This window comes from Hemiscyllium ocellatum, assembly GCF_020745735.1.
Source record: "Hemiscyllium ocellatum isolate sHemOce1 chromosome 27 unlocalized genomic scaffold, sHemOce1.pat.X.cur. SUPER_27_unloc_33, whole genome shotgun sequence".
NCBI classification, from domain to species: domain Eukaryota; kingdom Metazoa; phylum Chordata; class Chondrichthyes; order Orectolobiformes; family Hemiscylliidae; genus Hemiscyllium; species Hemiscyllium ocellatum.
Genome location: NW_026867502.1, coordinates 295,573 through 321,030, shown reverse-complemented (window position 1 = coordinate 321,030; position 25,458 = coordinate 295,573). Strand labels below are relative to the sequence as shown.

The 25,458-nt window shown below is 49.7% G+C and overlaps 1 protein-coding gene, 1 long non-coding RNA gene and 1 pseudogene across 4 annotated transcripts in view; 1 reads left to right on the top strand and 2 right to left on the bottom strand.

The window, feature by feature from the left end:
• Window positions 1–2,042: 2,042 nt before the first annotated feature.
• Window positions 2,043–5,644, bottom strand: LOC132808147 (uncharacterized). 2 transcript variants are annotated; one of them, XR_009642035.1, is made up of 4 exons: window positions 5,327–5,644; window positions 4,240–4,440; window positions 2,218–2,322; window positions 2,043–2,105 (listed from the first exon to the last, which is right to left on the bottom strand). It is a non-coding gene; the product is annotated as an uncharacterized LOC132808147 (long non-coding RNA). The 2 variants fall into 2 exon arrangements; XR_009642034.1 differs by lacking the exon at window positions 4,240–4,440.
• A 1,709-nt stretch (window positions 5,645–7,353) lies between these two features.
• LOC132808145 (zinc finger protein 850-like) overlaps window positions 7,354–25,458 on the bottom strand; it is a 51,833-nt pseudogene continuing 33,728 nt past the window's right edge.
• Window positions 24,234–25,458, top strand: part of LOC132808144 (zinc finger protein 850-like) — a 131,059-nt gene continuing 129,834 nt past the window's right edge. For both annotated transcript variants that reach the window (XR_009642030.1, XM_060822022.1), the window contains exon 1: window positions 24,234–24,327. The gene's annotated coding sequence lies outside the window, so the exon portion shown is untranslated. The remainder of the gene's footprint in view (window positions 24,328–25,458) is intronic.

Here is a 25,458-nt window from a genome sequence, read left to right as displayed (position 1 = left end):
CCCAAGCCACAATCTCCCAGCCTGTCCACTATCCTAATACAAAGTGTAGTCATAGCAGGGAATCAAACAAGAAAAATAAAACTAAATTGTAAATAAATAGGTACACGTGCTTAATGTTTGTTCATGAGGAAGTAAACCAGAAATAGGGGTCTCCTAGGAATCTTTCAGTGCCCTACTTGAGGAATTCTGTCACCCTTACACCTATGAGGATCCAGCTATGAATTACAACAACATTTACACCAACAGAAATAAAACAACGGTTATCAAATAGAGATAAACAGCACGGAAATAGACTGTTTCTCTATCTCATGCACACACGAGATAGATCATCCATGGGGGTGGGTTTGTATTTGCAGCATGATGTTTGCAAATACATTCTACTTTGCAAGGTTTGTAGCTCAGGTTGAGGATTAGGGTGTAGGTTTGCTCGCTGAGCTGTAGGTTTGATATCCAGACGTTTCATTACCTGGCTCGGGAACATCATCAGTGGCGACCTCCAAATGAAGCGAAGCTGTTGTCTCCTGCTTTCGATTTATATGTTTGGCCTGGATAGGTTTCCTGGGGTTTGTGGTGATGTCATTTCCTGTTCATTTTCTGAGGGGTTGATAGATGTAATCTAGATCTATGTGTTTGTTTATGGTGTTGTGACTGGAGTGCCAGGCCTCTAGGAATTCTCTGGCATGTCTTTGCTTAGCCTGTCCCAGGATAGATGTTGTCCCAGTTGAAGTGGTGTTTTTTTTTCATCCGTATGTTGGGATACGAGGGATAGAAGGTCGTGTCTTTTTGTGGCTAGCTGGTGTTCGTGTATCCTGGTGGCTAACTTTCTTCCTGTTTGTCCTACGTAGTGTTTGTGGCAGTCCTTGCAAACCCCCGGAGTATGGGTCTGGGTGATATATGCGTCGGCAGGTCGGTGTGGACTTGTTGGGCCGAAGGGCCTGTTTCCACACTAAGTAATCTAATCTAAAAAGATTTACAAGGATGTCGCCAAGACTGGAGGATTTTGAGCTATAGGGAGAGACAAAACAGGCTGGGGCTATTTTCCCTGGAGCGTCAGAGGCTGAGGGGTGACCTTATAGAGGTTTATAAAATCATGAGGGGCATGGATAGGATAGATAGACAAAGTCTTTTCTATGGGATGGGAGAGTCCAGAACTACAGGGCATAGGTTTAGGGTGAGAGGGGAAAGATATGAAAGAGACCTAAGGGGCAACCTTCTCATTTAGAGGGTGGTACGTATATGGAATGAGCTGCCAGAGGAAGTGGTGGAGGCTGATACAATTGCAACATTTAAAAGGCAACTGGGGGGATATGGGCCCCGTGCTGGCAGGTGGGACTAGATTGGGTTGGGATATCTGGTTGGCATATACGAGTTGTCCAGGTTCAGGTGGATTGACAGTACTGAAATACCCATAGTGCCCAGGGATGTGCAGGTTAGGTGCATTAGTCAGGGGTAAATGTTGAGCAATAGGGTTAGGGGAATTGCATGGTGGGTTACCCTTTGGAGGATCGGTGTGTAGTCTTTGGGTCGAGTGGCCAGCTTCCACACTGTGGGGAGTCTCTGAAGGGGAAGGGATTTTTGTAAACTGTGCAGGCAACGCAGGCGTAGTGCGGGGGCCTGCTGTTGGCCTTGCCCTGCCCCTTGCACCTCCCCCTGTTGTTGAGCTGTATAAAACACAGCTACTCTTTCTCTGCCCTTTTGCTGGGGGCATCTGCAGCTGTAACAATGTTGGGCCACAATAAAGGTAACCAGAACGTACTGCTGGGCTCAGGCTCTCATTGAAAGCTCCAAGCGGTTTTTGTTTTAAAGCTGCTCATTTCTTGCAGCCTCCTGCACTAAGTTTCCAAAGTCGTGTATCAGATGGAGCAGTGAATGAGTAGCTGGTTTCGTTAGAAATTATAAACTTTTCAGGAGTGCAGGCACTGCATCATTTCATCGGCAGTTTACTGGCAGCACCGGGAGGTATGGGCTGTGTTCATTAGAAAGGAGGTGGAGGTGCTGCTGTTGGACTAGGTGGGACAAGGTTGAAAAATCACAACAGTGGGTTATAGTCCAACAGATTTATTTGGAAGCACTAGCTTTCGGTGCGCTGCTCCTTCATCGGGTAGCTGTGGAGCAGGATCATAAGACGCAGAGTTAAGAGCAAAAGGTCACAGTGTCATGCAACTGATATGATATATTGACAAATGTAGATTGATGTTAAACATTCAGCACACTTACCTTAATTGTTCACACCATTGAATAAAGGAGTTGGGACATCATGTTGAAGGTGTACAGGATGTTGGTGAAGTCACTTGTAGAGTACTGAGAAGGCTTCTGGTGGCCCTGTAATAGGAAGAATACTATGACAGAGAGTTCGGTAAAGATTTACCAGGATGTTGCCAGGACTGGAGGGTTTGAGTTATAAGGAGAAGCTGAGACTGTCTTCACTGGAGTACAGGAGGTTGAGGGGTGACCTCATTGAGATTGATATGATCATGAGGGTTCTAAGTAACATGAACATCAAATAGCGAGGAGCCTGCACGGTTATGTCAAGTGAGTGGGGGAGAAATTGTGGCATTTGGACACTTTAAATCCATCAAAAACAGCATCTCCATAGAGCATACTGTGCATGTCAGGTGAGGTGCCAGAAGACTGGAGGTTGGCTAACGTGGTGCCACTGTTTAAGAAGGGTGGTAAGGACAAGCCAGGGAACTATAGATCAGTGTGCCTGACATCAGTGGTGGGCACATTGTTGGAGGGAATCCTGAGGGACAGGATGCTACCTTCATCTAGGTGGATGGGCTGGGAGTTTTTCACTGGAGCATTGGAAGTGGAGATGTGACCTTATCAACGTTTATAAAATCATGAGGGGAGAGGTGAGGTGAACAAAGGGTGTCCTTCCCCTAGGGTTGGGGTTTCAAGATTAGGGAGCAAATTTTTACGGTGACAGGAGAAGGATTTTAAAAAGACTTCAAGGGCACAATTTTTTTTATTTTACACAGAATAGTTCACGTGAGGACTAAATGTCTAGAGGATGTGGTGGATGCAGGTACAGTAACGTCATGAATAGGAAAGGTTTGGAGGGATATGGGCCAAAACACTGCCAGGTGGGACTGGTTTAGTTTGAGAACATAGTCAGCATTGACTAGTTGTACTAAAGGGTCTGTTTCTGTGCTGTCTGACTCTGGAACTGTCTTAAAACTGGATACTGGTCTTACAACCATTTTTTTGCCTTCCCCCACAAGCATCCACATAAAAATCACATGAACTCAGCCTTGAATATATTCTATGACCCCCTAACTGCTGGAAGACATTCCCACTTCTGAACTTAATTCCTCTTGCTAATATGCCACTTGCCTTGCTCATTGCCTGCTGCACCTGTCTGACAACTGGCACAGAAGGACGCTGATGCCCCTCTGAACATCCACGCATCATTCCTGATGAAGAGCTTGTGCCTCAAACTACGACTGTCCTACTGCTCGACCCACTGTGCTTTGCCAGTTGTGGTCTTCTCTACGTCAGGAAGACCGAGCGTAAACTTGGGGAATGGTTTGCCGAGCATCACAGCCAGGTCCACAGAGGCTGAGCGGACTTCCCAGTCTCCACCCATTTTAATGCCCCTTCCCACTCCCCTTCTGACAAATTGGAGGAACAAAACCTCATCTTGTCTGAGCAGTCCACAGCCCGGAGGACTCGACACTGAGTTCTCCAATTTCAAATAATCTCCCATCCCATCCCCCAACTCACTTCCCAGCCCTTTCCACTCTTCCCTGCCAACTAGATTCCTTCCTCCCATTCACCAACCAGGTTATGGGGATAATGCAGGAACAGGATACTGATTAAGGATGATCAGCCACGATCATAATGAATGGTGGTGCTGGCTCAAAGGGCAGAAGAGCTGACTCCTGTACCTATTGTCTATTGTACCTTCTACCTGTCTCCACCTATCCTCACTTCATCACCCTGCCCCCAGCACACCCTTGTTCCACAGCTCTCCCTATACCCACCCCCAATCCTGAACAAGGGTTCCACCAGATACCTCAACTCTTCCACCTACTGATACTGCCTGGCTTGCTGCATTCGTCCAGTCTCCTGCCTGTCTATTTTGTCAATTGAGACAAAGGCTTGGACTAATTTTTCCAGAGTCTGTCCCCTCACTGGATTCACTCCCATTTCTTTCAGTTGCTCCAAGTCAACAATTGAACCCCAGAATGAAATGTAAATGGAAAAGGGGGTGAGAAAAGAGAATGCTGTACTCACAGATGTTGGACAGAGGAAGGAAGCTGCAGTCTGAGTGAAGCTCAATCTTCATTGAGAGAGGGGAGGGGCAGGAACTTCAGAACCTCATGGCCCAACTTCCGCGTTCACCAATAGGGGAGCTCCGAATGGCAGGAGGACAAGTCTCCTTCCGGTCCTCCAGTGAGCCTTATTTGTCCATCAAAAGTAGGTTTTGCCCCTTTTCTGCCGACAATGAGGAACACGCACAATGTTTTGATGACATTGGCAAACATGTGCCCTGCTTGTTGACACCGAGGAGTGTACACAATATGCTCTGTAGCAATGCTGGTGTTATTGACAGATTTTCAGTTTCCAAATGTCTATTGGAGATCAAAAAGGGCAGAGCGATATTTTTTCCCCCATGTGGCTTGATATTTGATTGCTTTTGCATTTGTTTGGCTGCTCAATGTTTTTAAGTCTTTTCCTCTGTGTTGGGGTGACCTTCACAACTAGAGGACATAGGTTTAGGGTGAGGCCACAAAGATATAAAAGATACCTGAAGGGTAATGTTTCCATGCAGAGGGTGGTGTGTGTATGGAATGAGCTGCCAGAGGAAGTGGAGGAGGCCGGTATAATTACAGCCTTTAAAAAGTATCTGGATGGGTATATGAATAGGAATGGCGTAGAGGGATATAGTGCTGGCAATGGGGACTAGATTAATGTAGGATATCTGGTTGGCGTGGACAGGTTGGACTGAGGGGATCTGTTTCCGTGCTGAAAATCTCTACGACTCTAAATAATAAAAAGTCAACTTTTCCAATGAACATATCCATGTTAACAAGGCTTAGTGCACAACCTGCTTTACTAACCGTTCTCAACAGGTCCTGCCCCTTCAATAACTGAGGAACATATACATGCTGGTGCATAGTATCCTTCACTAGTATTTACACACTACCCTCAGCAATTGTACAAGTAACAGCAAAGGGTAAACAGCACAAGGATTAAAACACAGTGAGGGGTAAACAGCACAAGCGCCAGTAAAAGCAGATGGAAAGTGAGTGTAAAATGTGACTATGACAGGACAGGCCCCACATTCCTTCCCCTCCGTCCCCCCCACAACCTGCCTCACCTTTCACCTCCCGGGCCCAGTACCTTCCAGGTGGCCCCATAGTTGACACAGGGGCCGCCCCACGACCAGTAGAACTCCACCACCCAGGCGGCCGACCAGTTCCCAAACAGGCCCTTAACCCCATCCGCCTCCAGAATGGTCACCGGCTCCTGCCTGCTGTACAGCCGGCCGGTGTGGCCGTGACACAGCAGCTGCACCAGGAAGGCGGCGGTGACCAGTGACGGGGATCTGCCCCGGGCCGCACGGCGCCATTTTCCTAACGGCCGCCGCTTCCCCGCTCGAGCGACTTCTCCTCCCAACCGCCTTCACCCCCGCGTGACGTCTGCACGGGGGGGATGGGCGGGGCCGGGGGAGCCTCACCGTCACCAAGCAACAGCCACCTCGCGCTACAACTGCTCATTCACAAAAACAAACTCTCCTGTCTCGCTCTGCAGCTGCAGGGGGGGACACTGCCACGTTTCGAGGAGCCCTGTCTACATTGGGAAAGCTCACGGCTCCATTTAAACAGATATTCCGACATCTAATACAACGATGTTAACTTTCAACTGCGTTCAGGGAACATGTATTTTGCTCTGAGTAAGTCTATTGAGTTTAACTGCAGCACGGCTGTAGTTTTAAACTTGTTTGCTTTCCTGAACAGCTAGGTTTAAATGTTTTATTCGTTAGAAGAAAATTAGTGATAGTTCACATATCCACCCTGAAATGGGGTGGGTAACTGGATTGAGTGGGTAGGCGCCATACTAAGTTTAACTTTGGGGACAGCCTTTGAGCTGCATATGAACAAACTGCTTACATGTTGCACTTATCGACTGATAAATATCGGCTCTTGTTATCTTAACACTTAGCCTTCTGATTGGACATTGCAAAGGTTCACATCCCGCCCACACCCCGCCAGCACCCTTCCCAAGGGTCTGACCCTCCCTCTCTCCAGGCACACAGTCTGAATAATTGACGAAGCAAAATTCACTGTCAAATCCCATCAACATGGAAGATCCCAGCCCACCCTACCTCCCACTCTGTACCCAACCCATCCAAAAACCACAAAACATCATCTCATCTTTAAAAAACAAAAGAAAAACTGGACCGCATCAAAACGGTCAACGCTATGACTGTTACACAACACTTTACGGAGCTACATTTCAACTTGAGTTCGTTTGCACTCCCTCATGAGAGTTCACATTAAAAGCTCATTGTACCAAATCAACGGCATGCCACAGCTCTCTGGAATTCAGCGGAATTCTTCCTGGTATCCCTCATGTTTTCTGGTTTTTTTGAGAAAGGATACCCTCCCGTTAGCTTCGCCTTCAGATCTCCTTGGCTACGCCCAAAGGTTCGGCTGATCAGTTCAAGCACAGGGTTGCAGCCTTTTCTTGCTAAGCTCAGCTGGCTTAAACGTTAGCAACGCCTCTGGTTCCCGTTGGGATTTACGCTCCCGAGCGCAGACCTGGCCCGCAGCCTGTAGTCCCACAGTTCCTGCTGACTGCAAACTGCCCTTCTGTCAGCAAAAATACAAACACAACGGGGACAGTGTTCATTTCGCTATTCTCAATGTCAACTCTGACCCCACGAAAGGTTCTCTTTTCAGGGGCGGGCATGTCAATTGCCTACTTGGGGTTTGGTGAAATGTCTCAACAAGTGTTTCCGTTTGTCTATATTTACAAGAATTCTAACCCCAACTAGACATTTACATGTAAAATCTAAGAATTATGTAACGTGACACATGAAAGCATGATGAGGAGCATCTCCTGTGTCCTCTCTCAGCTCAGAGAAGACTTAAACCCCGCTCCCCCCTGTCACATTCCTCCAGGTGACAAAAGGAACTTAACGCAGGCGGATTATAAGGGGTTGCTCAGTGGTCACAGCGCCAAGGGACCCGGGTTCAATTCCAGCCTCAGGGGCAACTGTCCGTGTGGAGTTTACACATTTCCAGCCTGCGCCTGCGAGGGTTTTCTCCGGGTGCTCCGGCTTCCTCCCACAATCCAAAGATGCATAGGTGAGGGTGGATTGGCTATGCTAAATTACCCATAGTACCTAGGGATGTGTACGTGAGGGTGGATTGGCCATGCTAAATTACCCATAGTACTGTTAGGACGGAATTTGTCCTTGCATGTTCGTTTTAGGAGGAGAGACAACAGACGCTCAATTGTTTGGCACAAGCAGACTTTATTGCAGAATCGTAGCTGATACAGTGAATCACCATGCATTCACTGGAGAAGGCGCGTTCTGCCTTCCCCTCCCAAATCTGCTCCTGATATACTCTTTGCTAAGCAGAGCTTCACGGAGCTACTAAGCATTGCCTTATTAGGACATTTCGCGATGGCTAGGCGTTTCCTGTTATTGAGCTCATTTGGGCATTGGCAGCTGAGCTGGCCACGTAAGCAACAGTTTCAATTTCCGAATCAGCAGCTACAGCTACAGTTTCGATTCCCCAAACAGCAGCTATAGCTCCACCCTCCCTTGACCTATTTTATCCTAACAGTACCCAGGGATATGTAGGATTGGGTAATTTAGCATGGCCAATCTACCCTAACCTACACATCCCTGGGTACTATGGGTAATTTAGCATGGCCAATCCACCCTTAGTGTAGGATTGGCCAGGCTAAATTGTCCTATAGTATCCAGGGAATGTGCAGGTTTGGGTGGACTGGCCGTGCTAAATTACATAGTGTTTGGGGATGTGCAGGTTAGGGGGCATTGACCATGCTAAATTACCCATAGTGCCCAGGGATGTGTAGGCTAGGTGGGTTAGCCAATGGGAATTGCAGGGTTACAGGCAGAGGTCTGGGTGAGGTGTGGGTTGGATGGGCTGAAGGGCCTACTCCTACACTGCAGGGGTTCTAAGCGTGAGATGAGGTGCTTGACAGAAACGATGGGGAAGAGGCAGTGAAAACACAACGAGACCGTTTGAAAGTGGGAGCATGACAGGAGGGGTGGGTAAATGGGATGTGGTGAGGGAGGGGGCTTAGGAGAGAAAGAGACACAGAAAGAGAGGGTCACACACAGATACAACTGGTGAAAGTGGGGAAGATTGTGATAGGTTCAGATAAGGTGGAGGAAGAAAAGCTGTTCCCTATTCACTGATAGTGACAAGGTCAGGGGCGGCCTGAAGGTCAGGGGTTTGAGCAGGAGAGAGAGGAGGAAAACAGAGGAAAAACAGGTTTACCCAGCAAGCAGCAATACGCTGGAATCCGCTGTCACCTCAGAGAGACAGACAGACGCAGAGAGAGAGAGAGACAGAGAGCCAGAGCCAGAGCCAGAGCCAGAGACGGGGAGGTAATCAGATGAAAGGCCTCCCTGTGCTGTGAGATCCAAAAGGAGCACGCGAGCAGCTGCCCGTGTTTCTGGCGGTCTGAGGCATCTCCCCCTCGCCCCATTACCGGTACCGCTCTCCCGTCCCATTGGCACCTTCCCGGTGAACGGCCCACTCTCCCAATTGACTCAAGCTGCCCCTTCCCCCCCACCCGGGGGCTGGAAGAGGACGGAGAGCCCGTTCCGGAGCGGGGCTCAGGAACGCTGCCCATGTCCGCGACGTCCTTTCCGAGAAAGGAAACAAAAAGGACAACAGACAGGGGACCACCCGCATCAACGGGAATGACAACATTTCACCCTCAGACAAGGCCTTGTCAAGAGATGTACAGCACGGAAACAGACCCTTCGGTCTAACCCGTCCGTACCGACCAAATATCCCAACCCAAACTAGTCCCACCTGCCAGCACCCAGCCCATATCCCTCCAAACCCTTCCTATTCATATACCCATCCAAATGCCTCTTAAATGTTGCAATTGTACCAGCCTCCACCACATCCTCTGGCAGCTCATTCCATACACACACCACCTTCTGTATGAAAACGTTGCCCTGTAGGTCTCTTTTATATCTTCCCCTCTCACCCTAAACCTATGCCCTCTAGTTTTGGATTCCCCAACCCCAGGGAAAAGACTTTGCCTATTTATCCTATCCATGCCGGTCATAATTTTGTAAACCTCTATAAGGTCATCCCTCAGCCTCCGACGCTCCCGGGAAAACAGCCCCAGCCTGTTCAGCCTCTCCCTGTAGCTCAGATCCTCCAACCCTGGCAACATCCTTGTCAATCTTTTCTGAACCATTCCAAGTTTCGCAACAGCGGGGAGACCCAGAAATGGAAAAGACTGAAGGGGGAAGTCAGCGGTAAATCTTTTGAAGAGGTTACAAAGGAGAGACCTCTGTCTGCAGCGGGAATGATCCCCACAGTAGCAGGTCGAGGTGGACGGCATTTAAGGAGAAGCTGGATACAGACGTCAGGGAGAAAGGAACTGAAGGGAATGGTGCTGTAAGGGAAATCAAATGTGAGCGAGTGAAGGGGAGGTGCGTAGAGGCTCACATGGGTCAGAAATACTGAGAGAGACCAGTTGAGCTGAAGGACCTGACTGGAGACTCAATGGGACAGAGAGTGAAATCTTGGATCCACCTGCAAGAGAAGGAGAAACACGTGATTTACCTCCCAGGATTAAGCAAGTCCCGCAGATTCTGCAGATCACTTTATTGGTCAGAGCACTGAGTATAGGGGTTGGGGTCTGGACAGGACATTGATTCGGCCACTTTTGGAATACACAGGAACCTCGATTATCCAAAGGACACATGCAGGGTGTATTTCAGTCGCTTGACGATTAGATCCCTTACAGTGTGGAAACAGGCCCAACCAGTCCACACTGACCCTCCGAAGAGTAACCCACCCAGACCCATTTCCCTCTGACTAATGTACCTAACACGACGGGCAATTTAGCATGGCCAATTCACCCTGACCTGCACATCTTTGGACTGTGGGACGGAACCGGAGCACTAGGAGGAAACCCACGCAGACGCGGGGAGAATGTGCAAACTCCACACAGTCTGTCGCTTGAGGCAGGAATGAAACCCGGGTCCCTGGTACTGTGAGGTAGCAGCACTAACCACTGAGCCACCTTGCTGGTTCATCTAATTCTGGATAATCGAAGTTCCTCTGTATTATGTGCACTTCTGGTCTATCGGAAGGATGTTCCCCCGTGTGGACCCGCTGGTGGATCTGGAGGCCGGACGAGTGGGGGAAGCCCTTGCCGCAGACCAGGCAGGTGAAGGCCCCCTTGCCGGCGTGGACCTGCTGGTGCCGCAGCAGGTTGGACGACTGGGTGAAGCCCTTGCCGCAGACGGAGCAGGTGAAGGGCCGCTCCCCGGTGTGGACCCGCTGGTGCCGCAGCAGGGTGGACGAGCGAGTGAAGCCCTTGCCGCACAACGAGCAGGTGAAGGGCCGCTCCCCGGTGTGGACCTGCTGGTGGGTCAGCAGGGTGGACGACTGGGTGAAGCCCTTGCCGCAGACGGAGCAGGTGAAGGCCCCCTCGCCGGTGTGGACCTGCTGGTGCCGCAGCAGGTGGGACGACTGGGTGAAGCCCTTGCCGCAGACGGAGCAGGTGAAGGGCCGCTCCCCGGTGTGGACTAGCCAGTGCTTGAGCAGGTGGGACGAGTGAGAGAAGCCCTTGCCGCAGTCGGAGCAGGTGAAGGGCCGCTCCCCGGTGTGGACCCGCCAGTGCTTGAGCAGGTGGGACGAGTGAGAGAAGCCCTTGCCGCACACCGAGCAGGTGAACGGCCTCTCCCCGGTGTGGAGCCGCTGGTGGGTCAGCAGGTGGGACGAGTGAGAGAAGCCCTTGCCGCAGACGGAGCAGCTGAACGGCCTCTCCTCGGTGTGGACCCATTGGTGCGAGAACAGGTTGGACGACTTGGTGAAGCCCTTGCCACAGACGGAACAGGTGAAGGGCCGCTCCCCGGTGTGGACACGCTGGTGGGACAGCAGGTGGGACGAGTCAGAGAAGACCTTGCCGCAGACGGAGCAGGTGAAGGGCCTCTCCCCGGTGTGGACCCGCTGGTGGGTCAGCAGGTGGGACGACTGGGTGAAGCCCTTGCCGCAAACGGAGCAGGTGAAGGGCCGCTCCCCAGTGTGGACACGGCGGTGGATCTCCAGCACGGAGGGGGAGCGGAACCCTTTCCCGCAATCCCCACACTTCCACGGTTTCTCCATGGCGCGCGGAATGCCTCCTGAGACTTCCTTTCCCCACAGTGGGCAAACTGGCTCAGGCACGTGCCCCTGTGGTTCAGGTAAAGATGATACTTTAAGAGCCTACTGAAGCAGACAAAAACGTTCAAAGAATTTTCCCCTTCTGGACTGAAAGAGGGACGTCTCTCCTGTCCCACGAATCAAGGGGCTCTGTCAGACCTTCACATGGTACTCAGTTGGGAAGCTCTACCTGCAAAGCTGCTCTTCTCATATCCTGTGAAAAGGGGATTACAAAAGTCATTGCTGCCTGCACATGACAGGAATTCAGAACAGATCATTCTAGTTTCTGTAGAACTTCCCTAAAACAATCAAGTTACAATATGCAGATGCCAGTGTTGGGCTGGGGTGTACAAAGTTAAAAAAAATCACATCACCAGGTTGTAGTCCATTAGATTTGTTTAGAAGTTCGAGCTTTCAGAGCTCTGCACCTTCATCAGGTAGCTAGTAAAACCTCCAGGCGAAAAAGACAGCAGATGCTGGAGTTCAGAGTGGTGCTGGAAAAGCTCAGCAGGTCAGGCAGCATCCGAGGAGCAGGAACAAAAAAAATCAACGTTTCGGGCAAAAGCCCTTCATCAGGAATGAGGACACTTTCCTCATTCCTGAAGAAGGGCTCATGCCCGAAACGTCAAATCTCCTGTTCCTTGGATGCTGCCTGACCTGCTGAGCTTTTCCAGCAACACATTTTCAGTTCTGATCTCCAGCATCTGCAGGCCTCATTTTCTCCTATAACCTAGAGTTGTGTGATTTTTAACTTTAAAAAGTGTTGCAAATCTCCACCCCCTCTCTCTCTCTCACACACACACTTTTCTTCAATTCTCACTCTGCTGTCTCTGATATTACCCATCCCCCAGTATTGTCCAGAAAGGGACTTATTACCTAAAAAAGCTGTAAATCTCCATCCCACATACTCTTTAACTCTTGCTGTACCTAATATCCCACCTCCCCCCATGCTCCAGCAGGGTCTGACTGATGCTCATTGACTGAGCCACACTCACCTCTTCCTGGACACAGGGACCCTCCAGACCAACACAACATCAGCTACCCTTAACCGCCCCCCCCGTAACGGCGCATGTGCAGGAGCATCCGGTCACGTGAATGGAGGGACCGCCGTCGTCACAAAGGCCGCGCGTTGATTGGAATGAGTGCCCGCCCGTGCGGCGTTCCAGCCTTTCCCATTGGTCCACCGCGTCGTGCGTCACGCGGCGGCGCTGGTCTTTGTGACGCCCACGCCCACGTGATCTCTCTCCTCCACCACCACCCCCAACGCGCCCCTCCCTTCACCTTGACACGGGGAGGCATGACCAATGGGGAGCCTTGGAGGACCGGAAGGAAGGTTGGTCCTCCTACCAATCAGAGCATCCCCTCATTGTCTGAATGCGGAAGTTGGAGCATGAGCTCCTGCTGCGCTCTCTCTCTCTGAATGAAGATTGAGTGTTACCCCAGACTGCACCAACCTCTGTGAGTACAGCACCCTCTCTTCTCACCCCTCCTATTCCATTTCTTTTCTCATTTTGGGATTAAACTGTTGGTTTGTAGGAAGTGAAGTGAAAGGAGGTGAACTCAGGAAAGGTGCATATGCTGGATCGCTCTCTCTGTCTCTCTCGTGTCCTTCATCAGGAATTGCGGAGGGGTTGGGGGGGTGGAAAGGGTGCTGAGAGGTAAATAGGAAGGTGGGAGTGGGGCTGGGGGTAAAGTAGATGCAGGTTGGGTGGGGGGTGATGGCGACAGGGTGGAGCAGATTGGTGGGAAGGAAGATGGACAGGTGGGACAGTTCAAGAGGATGGTGCTGAGTTGGAGGGTTGGAGCTGGGGTGGGGGGGAGGGAATGTGAGGAAACTGGTGAAATCGATGTTGATGCCATGTGGTTGCAGGGTCCTAGGCCACCTGATACCTGGAGGAAGAATGCCTCTGCATTGGGACCCTCCAACCATACAGGATCAATATTGATTTCACCAGTTTCCTCATTCCCCCCCCCCCAGCCCAATCCCAGATACAACCCTCGAACTTGGGACTGTTCTTTTGAACTGTCCCACCTGTCCATCTGCCTTCCCATCTATCTGCTCCACCCTCCTCTCTGACCTGTCACCACCTTCCCCCGCTTTCATCTCCCCATAGCATTCTCAGCTCCCTTCCCCCAGTCCCACTTCCCTCCCATTTATCTCTCAGTCCATTTGGGCCCACCCCACATTCCTAATCAAGGGGTTATGCCCAAAACGTCAAACCTCCTGCTCCTCAGATGCTGGCTGACCTGCTGTACTCTTGCAGCACCAGACATTTTGGTGCTAATTTGTCTGGATGTTCTGATGTGACCCCTTCGCAGATGTGAAGTCACATTCGAGATAAACTCCTTCAGGGAATGTGGGCTTTTTTTTTGGCAAGGCCAACAATGTTTTCGTCCCTAACTGCCCTTCAGACAAGAGGATTGCCAGACTTTAGGGGGCATTTTAAAAGTCAAGCACGTGAGCCATCATATGCAGGCAGCACCAAGTTAATGCTAGCGGGTTTCCTTCCCTGAAGAGCGTTATTGAATCAAATGGGTTTTCAGAAAAGTTTCATTCTCTCAATGACTGAGACTAGTTTTCAATTCAGATTTAAAAAAAATAAATTTAATTTCCCCAATGTTTGTTTTTACTGGTATTTGAACCCATGAGCCCAGATTATTTGCCTGGGGCCTCTGGATTGCTGGTCCAGTGTTGTTGTTATAACATCACTGACTCGCCTGGACAGCATTGAGAGTCATACAGATGTATAGCACACAAAGAGACCCTATGTGCAACTGGTGCACGCCGAGCACATAGCCAAAATTGATCTAGTCCGATGTGCCAGCACGTCCCTCCAAACCCTTCCCATTCATATTCCCATCCAGATGCCTTTTATAAATGTTGCAATTGTCCCAGCCTCCACCACTTCCTCTGGCAGCTCATTCCATACACGCACCACCCTCTGACTGACAAAGTTGCCCCATAGGTCCTTTTTATGTCTTTTCCCCTCTCACCTCTAGTTCTGGACTCTCCCACCCCAGGGAAAAGACCTTGTCTATTCACCCTATCCATGCCCCTCATCATTTTATAAACCTCAATAAGGTCACTCCTCAGCCTCCGATGCTCCAGGGAAAACAGCCCCAGCTTATTTAGCCACTCCCTATAGCTCAAACCCTGGCAACATCTTTGTAAACATTTTCTGAGCCCTTTCAAGTTTCGTTTAACTGAACAGTAAAAGTCATACTGGACAGGGATATATCATAGTGTTACTATGCAATATGTATTTATTTACGACTGTATAAATTTGATTTACAATTATTTCTAGTTATATCATAGTGTTGTAGCCATGTTATGTATTCAAAGTTTGGGAGAATATTTGTAGCTCGGCTGCTCATTGTTGTGGTTCTGTTTGCCGAGCTGGGAATTTGTGTTGCAGACATTTCGTCCCCTGTCTAGGTGACATCCTCAGTGCTTGGGAGTCGCCTGTGAAACACTTCTGTGTTGTTTCCTCCGGCATTTATAGTGGTTTGTCTCTGCCGCTTCCGATTGTCAGTTCCAGCTGTCCGCTGCAGTGGCCGGTATATTGGGTCCAGGTCGATGTGTTTATTGATTGAATCTGTGGGTGAGTGCCATGCCTCTAGGAATTCCCTGGCTGTTCTCTGTTTGGCTTGTCCTGTAATAGTAGTGTTATGGATGCAGATCATTAGCTGTCTTCCTGTTTGTCCTATGTAGTGTTTTGTGCAGTCCTTATTGTGTACAAAATCCCATGCAAGGCCTGCACAAAACACTACATAGGACAAACAGGAAGACAGCTAACGACCTGCATCCATGAACACCAACTAGCCATGAAACGACACGACCAGCTATCCTTGGTAGCCATACACGCAGATGACAAGCAACATGAATTCGACTGGGACAACACTACTATTATAGGACAAGCCAAACCGAGAACAGCCAGGGAATTCCTAGAGGCATGGCACTCATCCACAGATTCAATCAATAAGCACATCGACCTGGACCCAATATACCGGCCATTGCAGCGGACAGCTGGAACTGACAACCGGAAGCGGGCAGAGACAAACCACTATAAACGCCGGAGGAAAGATCACAGAAGGGCTTCACAGGAGGCTCCCAAGCACTGAGGATGTCACCTAGACAGGGGACGAAACGTCTGCAATACAAACTCCCAGCTCGGCGAACAGAACCACAACATGTCATGTATTTCCAGTCATACCCGTTACAGGACAGGAGAATACTGGGCTCAATGCTGACTCTGTGGATGAGTCTAGTCAGACTCATTCCTCTCTATATCCACAGAGTCCTGTAAGTGTATTCCTCGATAGGATCCCTCCAGTCTCACTTGCGTATTGATCGACTCCACTACACTCATCCTCAGAGCGAGCATGTTCTCGGTCTTGTTACCAAAGCAAAGTTCTTGCTCTGATTCTCTTCCCCACCCCCCCCACCCCCATCTTGGTCTGTCAATATGGTAGAAAGAAAGAGAGGGGGGGGCAGATAACTAGGTTAGCAAACTGCATGAGGGTGGCATGGTGGCTCAGTAGGTAGCACCGATGCCTCATAGTGCCAGGGACCTGGGTTCAATTCCAGCCTCGGGCGACTCTCCGTGTGGGTTTCCCCCGAGTGCTCCGGTTTCCTCTCACAGTCCAACCTTGTGCAGGTGAGGGTGGGTTGGCCGTGCTAAATTGCCCAGAGTGTTCAGGGATGTGTAGCTTAGGTGCACGTGTCAGGGGTAAATATAGGGGAATGGGTCTGGGTGGGATACTCATCACAGGGTCAGTCTGGACTTGTTGGGTCAGTATGGACTTGTTGGGCCGAAGGGCCTGTTTCCACACTGTAGGGGTTCTAATTCTTAACTTTTCTTGGAGCTAGATCTGCCAAATGTCAGGAATCAGAAAAATTGGGAGGGAGCGTATCAGGTACGGCAGTAGGGAGAGTGTGTGGGATGGAGACTCTCAGGTTTTGGGTTATGGGCGTGGAATGAATATTCCGTGAAATCGATCTGTTAAACTCTGAGATTCTACGTGATACTGACAGCGATGACTTTCTAATTGACAGGCTTTCACAGGAGGATTTACCTGCATATCTTGAACTAATTGCCTCAGCCAGCTTGACTCATTGGGACTGGAATTTTATCGATCTTTTGAGTGGAGAAGGAGGATTGTCCCGCCTGCTTCCAGAGATCTGACTGGTAAAGCACTGAGATGCCGCTGTTCGAGGGTGGAGGGAGCTTTACCGGAGCGGAGAGTTAGCCAGCCGGCCACCCGCAGCAGAGTGGGACGTCAGAGGGAGCGTCGAACCTGGAGGGAGCCCGCGCCGTGGGGAAACCGTGGAAGTGTGGGGAATGCGAGAAGGGGTTTCGAGTCCCCTCTGAGCTGGAGATCCACCGGCGCGGTCACACCGGGGAGAGGCCGTTCTCCTGCCCCGAGTCCGGCAAGGCCTTCATTGGGTCCTCCAAGCTGCTGAGGCACCGGCGGGACCACACCGGGGACAGGCCGTACCCCTGCCCCGAGTGTGGCAAGGCCCTTCACCCAGCTGTCCCACCTGCAGACGCACCGGCGTCTCCACACACCAGGGAGAGGCCTCTCACCTGCCCCGGGGGCGGCAAGGCCTTCAATCGATCGCCGACCCTGCGGACGCACAGGCGCCTTCCCAACGTGACCGCACGGAGTTGAAGTCTGCAGCGAATCCCACCCAGGACTGGGGGGGGATCGTGCCCGTGGGGGGATTGTGCCCCGTTCGAAGACAGTGGGTGAAGTGGGAAGGGAGCGAGGCTTCCTTTCTGCCGGACTGGCCGCTCTCGCTCCCTTTGCTTCCCGTGGGACCGATGCTGTTTGAGGCTGGGACTGCACGTTCCCCGGGCCAAAGATCTGCAGGAGCTGAGGAAGTGCACTCCTTTCACACCGGATGGTAAATCATGTTTGTCCCATCTATTTCAGTCTTAAATACCCTCCGTGACCTGGCCTCCCAGCCTCCTGTGGCAGTGAATTCCACAGATTCACCACTCTCTGTCTGAAGAGGTTTCTCCTGATCTCCGTTCTAAAAGGTCTAAGGCTGTGCCCTCGGCTCCTGGTCTCTCCTACCAATGGAAACATCTTCCCAATGGCCACAGATAGATCAAAGTCAAATACAATAGCCTCTATTCCATTGAGTGTCCAGCACACTTTATAGCACTTTGTAAAATCAGGAGGGCCATTGATGAGGTGAGTGGCAGGTGTCTTTTCCCGATAGAATAAAGAATATTCCAGCACAGGAACAGGCCCTTCGGCCCTCCAAGCCTACACCGATCCAGATCCTCTATCTAAACCTGCTGCCTATTTTCTCAGGATCTGTATCCCTCTGCTCCCTGCCCTTTCATGTATCTGTTGAGATACATCTTAAATGACGCCATTGTTCCCGTCCCTACCATCTCCGCTGGCAACACATTCCAGGTACCCAGCACCCTCTGCGTAAAGAACTTTCCATACATATCTTAAATCTTTCCCCTCTCACTTTGAACTCATGACCCCAGGTAACTGAGGCCTCCACTCTGGGGGAAAAACATTTCTTGCTTTCCACCCTGTCTTTACCTCTCATGATTTTGTTGGCCTCAATCTGGTCCCCCCTCAACCTCCGTCTTTCCAATGAAAATAATCCTGATCTATTCAAACTCTCTTCATAGTTAGCATCCTCCATACCAGGTAACATCCTGGTGAACCTCCTGTGCACCCTCTCCAAAGCATCCACATCCATTTGGTAATGTGGCGACCAGAACTGTACGTGGTATTCCAAATCTGGCCGAAACAAAGTCTTGTATAACTGTAACATGACCTGCCAACTCTTGTACTCAATACTCTGTCCGATGAAGGAAAGTGTGCCATATGCTGCCTTGACCACTCTACTGACCTGCATTGCCATCTTCAGGGAACAATGGGCCTGAACACACAGATCTCTCTCTACATCAGTTTTCCCCAGGACTTTTCCATTTACTGTATAGTTTGCTCTAGAATTGGATCTTCCAAAATGCATCACCTCACATTTGTCTGGATTGAACTCCATCTGCCATTTCTCTGCCCAACTCTCCAGTCTATTCTCCATTCTGCTGTATTCTCTGACAGTCCTCTTCACTATCTGCTACTCCACCAATCTTAGTGTCAACTGCAAACTTGCTAATGAGGCAACCTACACCTTCCTCCAAATCATTTAGATATATCACAAACAGCAGTGCTCCCAGCACGGAGCCCTGTGGGACACCACTGGTCACCGTCTCAGTTTTGAGAAACTCCCTTCCAATACTACTCCCTGTCTCCTGTTTCCCAACCAGTTCTCTATCCATCTAGCTAGAATACCCTGGACCCCATGTGATTTCACCTTTTCCATCAGCCTACCATGGGGAACCTTGTCAAATGCCCAAGTAAAGTCCATGTCTATGACATCTGCAGCCCTTCCCTCATCAATCAATTGTCATTTCCTCGTAGAATTCTATTAATTTGCTAAGTCATGACCTTCCCTGAACAAAACCATGCTGCCTATCACTCATAAGCTCATTTTCTTCCAAATGTAAACAGATCTTATCCCTCAGTATCTTCTCCAGCAGCTTCCCTACCACTGACATCCAGCTCTCAGGTCTGTAATTACCTGGATTATCCCTGCGACCCTTCTGAAACAAGGGGAAAACATTATCAATTCTCCAGTCCTCTGGGACCTCACCTGTGTTCAAGGAAGCTGCAAAGGTATCTGTTAAGGCCCAAGCTATTTCCTCTCTTGCTTCCCTCAGTAACCTGGGATAGATCCCATCAGGACCTGGGGACTTTGACCACCTTAATGCCTTTTTAGAATACACATCACTTCCTCCTCCTTATGCCGACTTGCCCTAGAGTATTCAAAGATCTATCCCTAACGTCAACATCCACCATGTCCCTCTCCTCAGTTAAACCTGACACAAAGTACTCATTAAGAATCTTGCCCATTTTCTCTGACTCCACACACATCTTTCCTCCTTCGTCCTTGAGTGGGCCCACCCTTTCTCTAGTTACCCTCTTGCTCCTTATATATGAATAAAGGGCTTTGTGGTTGTCCTTAACCTTGCTCGCTAAGGATATCTCATCGCCCCTTTTAACCCTCTTAATTCCTCATTTCAGATTGGTCCTACTTTCCTGATATTCTTCCAAAGCTTTCTGTCTTCAGTCGCCTAGACCTTATGTATGCTTCCTTTTTCCTCTCAGCAAGTCTCACAATTTCACCTGTCATCCATGGTTCCCTAATCTTGCCAATTCCATCCCTCATTTTCACAGAGACATCTCTCTCCTGAACTCGAATCAATTCTCTTTAAGAGCCTCCCAAATATCGAATATGGATTTTCCTTCAAAAAGCTGCTCCCAATCCACACTTCCCCAGCGCCTGCTGAATTTGGGTATAGTTGGCCTTTCCCCAATAAGCACTTTTCCTTTCGGACCACTCTCGTCTTTGTCCATGAGTATTCTAAACCTTACGGAATTGTGATCCCTACCCCCAACGTAATCCCATGTAGGGGCCAAGTGATGGCAAATGTGACTAGATTAATTTAGGATATCTGGTCAGCTTGGACAAGTTGGGCCAAAGGGTCTGTTTCCGTGCTGTATGACTCTAATTGTCTTTGGTGAAAGCAGAAGTGTGGTTGTGAAGACTGGACTTGCAGAGCAGCTTTTAAAGATGTTTTGCCCTGACTGGGAGCAGAAGAGTTTCACTGAAGTGTATTGGTGTTAATGCCTTGATGTCTCAATTTGCTCCCACCTTCCTGGGGGTCGTTAACCATTTTGTTCCACAAATAGCTGCATTGCAGGTTCCCCCATGAATTGACACACTTATATTTGCTTCCCAGATTCAGACTGTTGCTCACTGTCAACTGTATCCCAGTGTTGTGGAGTTATCCAAAATGCAGAGAGATGTTAGTCTTGACGTTTTTGCATTTCTGCCCCTGTAAGATCCTGACTCAGCAACCTTCAGTTAGAGTGGAGTGAGGACAGAGGGAGAGAGAGGTGGGATGGTGCTTTCAATTTTGTGGAATAACAAAAGAAAAGAATATTCCACAGAAAGTAGAATTCCTTGTTCAGAATTTCTACCCTGCACTGACAGTGATGACCTTTTGTAATCTCTTTTTATGGAGTATTTGAAGATCTGAAGACGGAAGTTTCAAAATCAACAAGTGAAGGCCGTTTGCCCGAAATGTTGACTCTCCTGCTCCTCAGATGCTGCCTGACCTCCTGCGCTTTTCCAGCACTGCACATTTCAAATCTGACTCTCCAGCGTCTGCAGTCCTCACTTTGAAAGTCACTCAGTCCATCAGGACCGCAACTATGATTCTGTGAGAAGGAGCAAAGCTTTTTGGTTCCTGTTTCAGTACGTTTTCAGCATCAGTGGGACTGGATGAGAGACCCTACCATTGCAGGGCACTGAGTGTGGAGCCTGAAGCAGTTTTTTGGCCTGGAAAGAGGAATTCACAGTGGAGAGAGTCTCTACGTGCGTTTGTGTGTGGCTGAAGCTCCGGCCATGGAGAAACCAGAGGAATCCCGCCCCGCGGAGAAACTGTGGAAGTGTGGCGACTGCAAAAAAGGCTTCTGTTTCTCATCTGCCCTGGAGACTCATCGGCACAGCCACACGGGGGAGAGGCCATTCCCCTGCCCTGTCTGTGGCCTACCCAGGCCTCCAACCTCCAGACCCACCGGCGGGTCCACACCGGGGAGAGGCCCTTCCGCTGCCCCAAGTGTGGGATGGCCTTCAGGAATTCCTCCCACCAGCGGGTCCACACAGGGGAGAGGCCCTTCAGCTGCCCTGAATGTGGGAAGACCTTCAGCACATCCTCCACCCTGCGGAGCCACCAGCGGGTCCACACCGTGGAGAAGCCCTTCAGCTGCCCCGAGTGCGAGAAGGCCTTCAGTAATTCCTCCGCCCTGCTGAGGCACCAGCAGGTCCACATCGGGAGAGAGGCCCTTCAGCTGCCCTGAGCGCGGGAAGGCCTTCACCAATTCTGCTAACCTGCTAAGCCAACAGCAGGTCCACACTGGGAAGAGGCTGTTCCCTTGCACAGAGTGTGGGAAAGCCTTCAGGCATTCTTCTCACTTGCTGACCCACTGGGGGGTCCACACCGGGGAGAGGCCCTTCAGCTGCCCCCGAGTGTGGGAAGGCCTTCAGCCATTCCACCAACCTGCTGACCCACCAGCGGGTCCACACAGGGGAGAGGCCGTTCCCATGTCACGTGTGTGGGAAGGCCTTCAGCATTTCCTCCCACCTGGTGAGGCACAACGGGTCCACACGGGGGAGAGGCCCTTCAGCTGCCCTGAGTGCGGGAAGGCCTTCACCCGCTCCTCCCACCTGCGGAGGCACCAGCGAGTTCATGTGCCATCGCAGGGGGATTGAAGGAATGATGGCTGAGTGCCGTTATCGACTGGACTATCAACCCGGTTCCGGGGACTCCCAGGTTCGAATCCCACCGCGACAGATGGTGGAATTGGAATTTGGTCAGAAATCTGGAGTTTAGAATCTAACGGTGAAACCATTGTCGGTGGGGTGGGGGTGGAAGAAGTCCCCGTTCTTTTTTAGGGAAACAAACTGTCGTTGTGGGAGAGGATTCACTCAGTCGTCCCAGCTGCATCCTTTACGTGGTCTAGCCTACACATGACTCCAGACCCACAGCAGTATGATCGACTCTGCACTCCCCATCCAACTAACTTGGATACAGGATACGGGTTGAAAATGCTGAGTGAGGCAATACTTTCTCTGGGTTAAGGCTGTACCAAGGATCCAATTCCAAAGGGACAACTTGGTGACCAATAATGAAGAAAGTGAGGGGTTGGAGGGAGTGTGTGCAATTTGACTGTGAGCTGTTTTTAAAACATTGCTACTTTTTCTACGCCTTTCTGCTGGGAGATTCTGAAGCTGTAACAAAGTTGGGTCGCAATAAAGTTTACCTGAACTTCCCACCGAGCTCAGACTCTCATTGAGAGCTTGGAATTGCAACATGTTTTTGTTTTAAAACTGCTCATTTCTTACAGGTGAAAGTGAGAACTGCTGATGCTGGCGATCAGAGTCAAGATTAGAGAGGTGCTGGCAATGCACAGCAGGTCAGGCAGCATCCAAGGAAGCAGGAAAATCGACATTTTTCGGGCAATGTTGATTTTGCTCCTCAGATTGCTGCCTTACCTGTTGTGCTCATTTCTGACGGTCTCCTGTACCATGTTTCCAATGTTGTGTATCAGTTGCAGTAGTGAATGAGTAGCCAGTGTTGTTAGAAATTGTGAATTTTTCAGGAGTGCAGGTACTGCATCATCCCATTGTCATTGTACAGTTTCCTGGCAGCACTGGGAAGTGGTGGCTGTGTCCACTGCAAACGATGTGGAGGTGCCGGTGTTGGACTGGGGTGGATAAAGTTAAAAATCACACAACACCAGATTATCTTCCTTCTGGTTTATTTGGAAGCACTGGCTTTTGGAGTGCTGCTCCTTCATCAGGTAGCTGTGGAGCAGAATCATAAGACACAGAATTTATAGCAAAAGCTGATGGTGTCATGCGACTGCTAAGATATTGAATAAATCTAGATTGCGGATTAGTCTTTCATCTTTTACCATGGGTTGCAGGTTTCAGTTCATTAATATGTGAACCCCAGAACTACTTTGAATTCACCTTCGAGATGGTTTAAGGTTTTATAAAAATAGGTGGCATCTCAGCTTAGATCCTGCACAAAAGGTGTGAGGTTCGAGTCTGTATCCCAATCTTGAATCAGATTGGTTCTATTAACTAAAGTGGGAATTTATACAATATTACATGGATTATAAAATATTACATGCAGTTTGTGTGCTTTTTGAACAAAATTTCATCCCATAGACTTATGTGAGACTGTATATGCACGAGAGTGTGCGTGCATGTGAGTTTGTACATGCATGCTAATGAAATGTGTGTTTGGAGTATAAGCTTGTGAGACAGTGTGAGTGTTAGGGTGTGTGTGTGTGTGAGTGTCCGAGACAGCGTGACAGATGAAGGCAAGGCGTTGCATTTTGCTAAAACAAGGAAGGGCAGAACTCGTCCAGTTAATGGTAGGGCCCCGCATTGTGTTGGAGAACAGAGACACGGTGGGGGAGGGGTTCAGGTACATAAAGTTAAAAATCTTTCAACACCAGGTTATCGTCCAACTGGTTTATTTGGAAGCATGAGCTTTGAGTGCAGCTCCTTCATGGGGTGTTTGTAGAACAGGATCATAAGACACAACCACCTGATGAAGGAGCAGCGCTCCAAAAGCTTATGTTTGCAAATGAGCCTGTTGGAGTATCACCTGGTCTGGTGTGAATTTTAACTTCGTACACCCCAGTCCAACACCAACATCTCCAAATTGGGGACATAGTTCTTTGAAAGTTGCATCATTGGTAGACAGAGTGGTGAAGGAGGCGTTTAGCACACTTTCCTTCATTGTTCACACCGTTCAGTGCAGGAGTTGGGACATCACGTTGAGGTTGTACAGGATATTGGTGAGACCACGTGTAGAGTACTGAGTACACTTCTGGTCGCCCTATCGACGACCACAAGTTGTCAGGTAACCTTATTTCGATTTATAAAGTAATGGGGCGTGTAGGAAAGGTAAATGTCACGGGGGGGGGAGAAACGGTGCATCTCCCCTTTATTTACTTCTCTTGGCATTTGGACACTTCAATTCTGTCAGTAACAGCAGCATCACCAGAGAGCATACTGCGCATGCTCGCCGTTACGAGGATGAAACTGCGCATGCTCCTCGCAAAGCACGCGTCACGGCTTTCTTTTGGTGGACCAATCGGAAGCCCTGGAGGACCGGAAGGATACCGGTCCTCCTGCCAATCAGAGCCTTCCTATTGTCTGAATGCAGAAGTTGGAACACGAGCTTCGGAAGCTGCTGCTCCTCTCTCTGAATGAAGATTGAGTTTGCTCCAGACTGTAACCTCCTCACTCCGTCACCCATCTGTGAGTACGGCACACTCTTCTCAACTCCTTTTCCTTTTATTTTCATTCTTGGATTCAATCTTTCACTTCCCTTTCCTTTCGGTTGCTGCAAATGAATGCACGGCGTGGACCGATTCGGGACAAGGTTTTCACAAACAGAGAGTGGTTCATGTATGGGATGAATGTCCAGAGGAAGTGGTGGATGCACGGACAGATACAACGTTTAACCGATACTTGGATAAGTACATGAATAGGGAAGGTGCGGGGGATATGGGCCAAACACTAGCAAGTGGCACTAGTTTAGTTTGAGAACATACTCAGCGTGGAATAGTTGGGCTGAAGGGTCCGTTTCTGTGCTGTCTGACCGTAACTGTTCTGTTGTGGTCTTAAAACCATTTTCTTGCCTTGTACCTGCTTCTAACACACAAATCACTCAAAAAACCCCCCACCTCAACCACACAACATAAATATCCACACTTTGTTCAAAAATCAGAGGAACTCAGCCTTGAATATATTCAATAACCCCCCTAACTGCAGGAAGACATCCCCACTTCTAATCCCAGTTCATTTTGTGATTTATACCACTTGCCTTGCTGATTGCTTGCTGCACCTGTCTGACAACTGGCAGTGACTGGTGTAGAAGGACGCTGAGGCCTCTTTGTACATCCACACATCATTCCTGATGAAGGGCTCGGGCCTGAGATGTCAACTCTCCTGGTCCTCAAATACTGCCTGTCCTGCTGTGCTTTTCCAACCCCAAACGTTTCGACTCTGATTCCAGCAGCTGCAGGTCTCACTTTCTCTACATTGGATGCTGAGGGTTAACCTTATAAATGTTTAAGGGGCATGGCGAGTCAATACCCCAGGTCTTTTCTCCAGGGTAGGAGAGTCCAGAACTAAAGTGCTTGCTTTTAGGTGAGTGGGGAAAGGGACATGAGGGGCAACCTTTTCACACAGAGGGTGGTGCATTTATGGAACTGCCAGAGGAAGTGGTGGAGGCTGCAACAAGTACAACATTTAAAACCCATCTTGATGGGTATGTGAATAGGAAGTGTTGAGAGGGATACGGACCATATGTGGGCAAATGAGACAAGATTAGTTTAGGATATCTGGTCAGCATGGACGAGTTGGGCCAGAGGGTCTGTTTCTGTG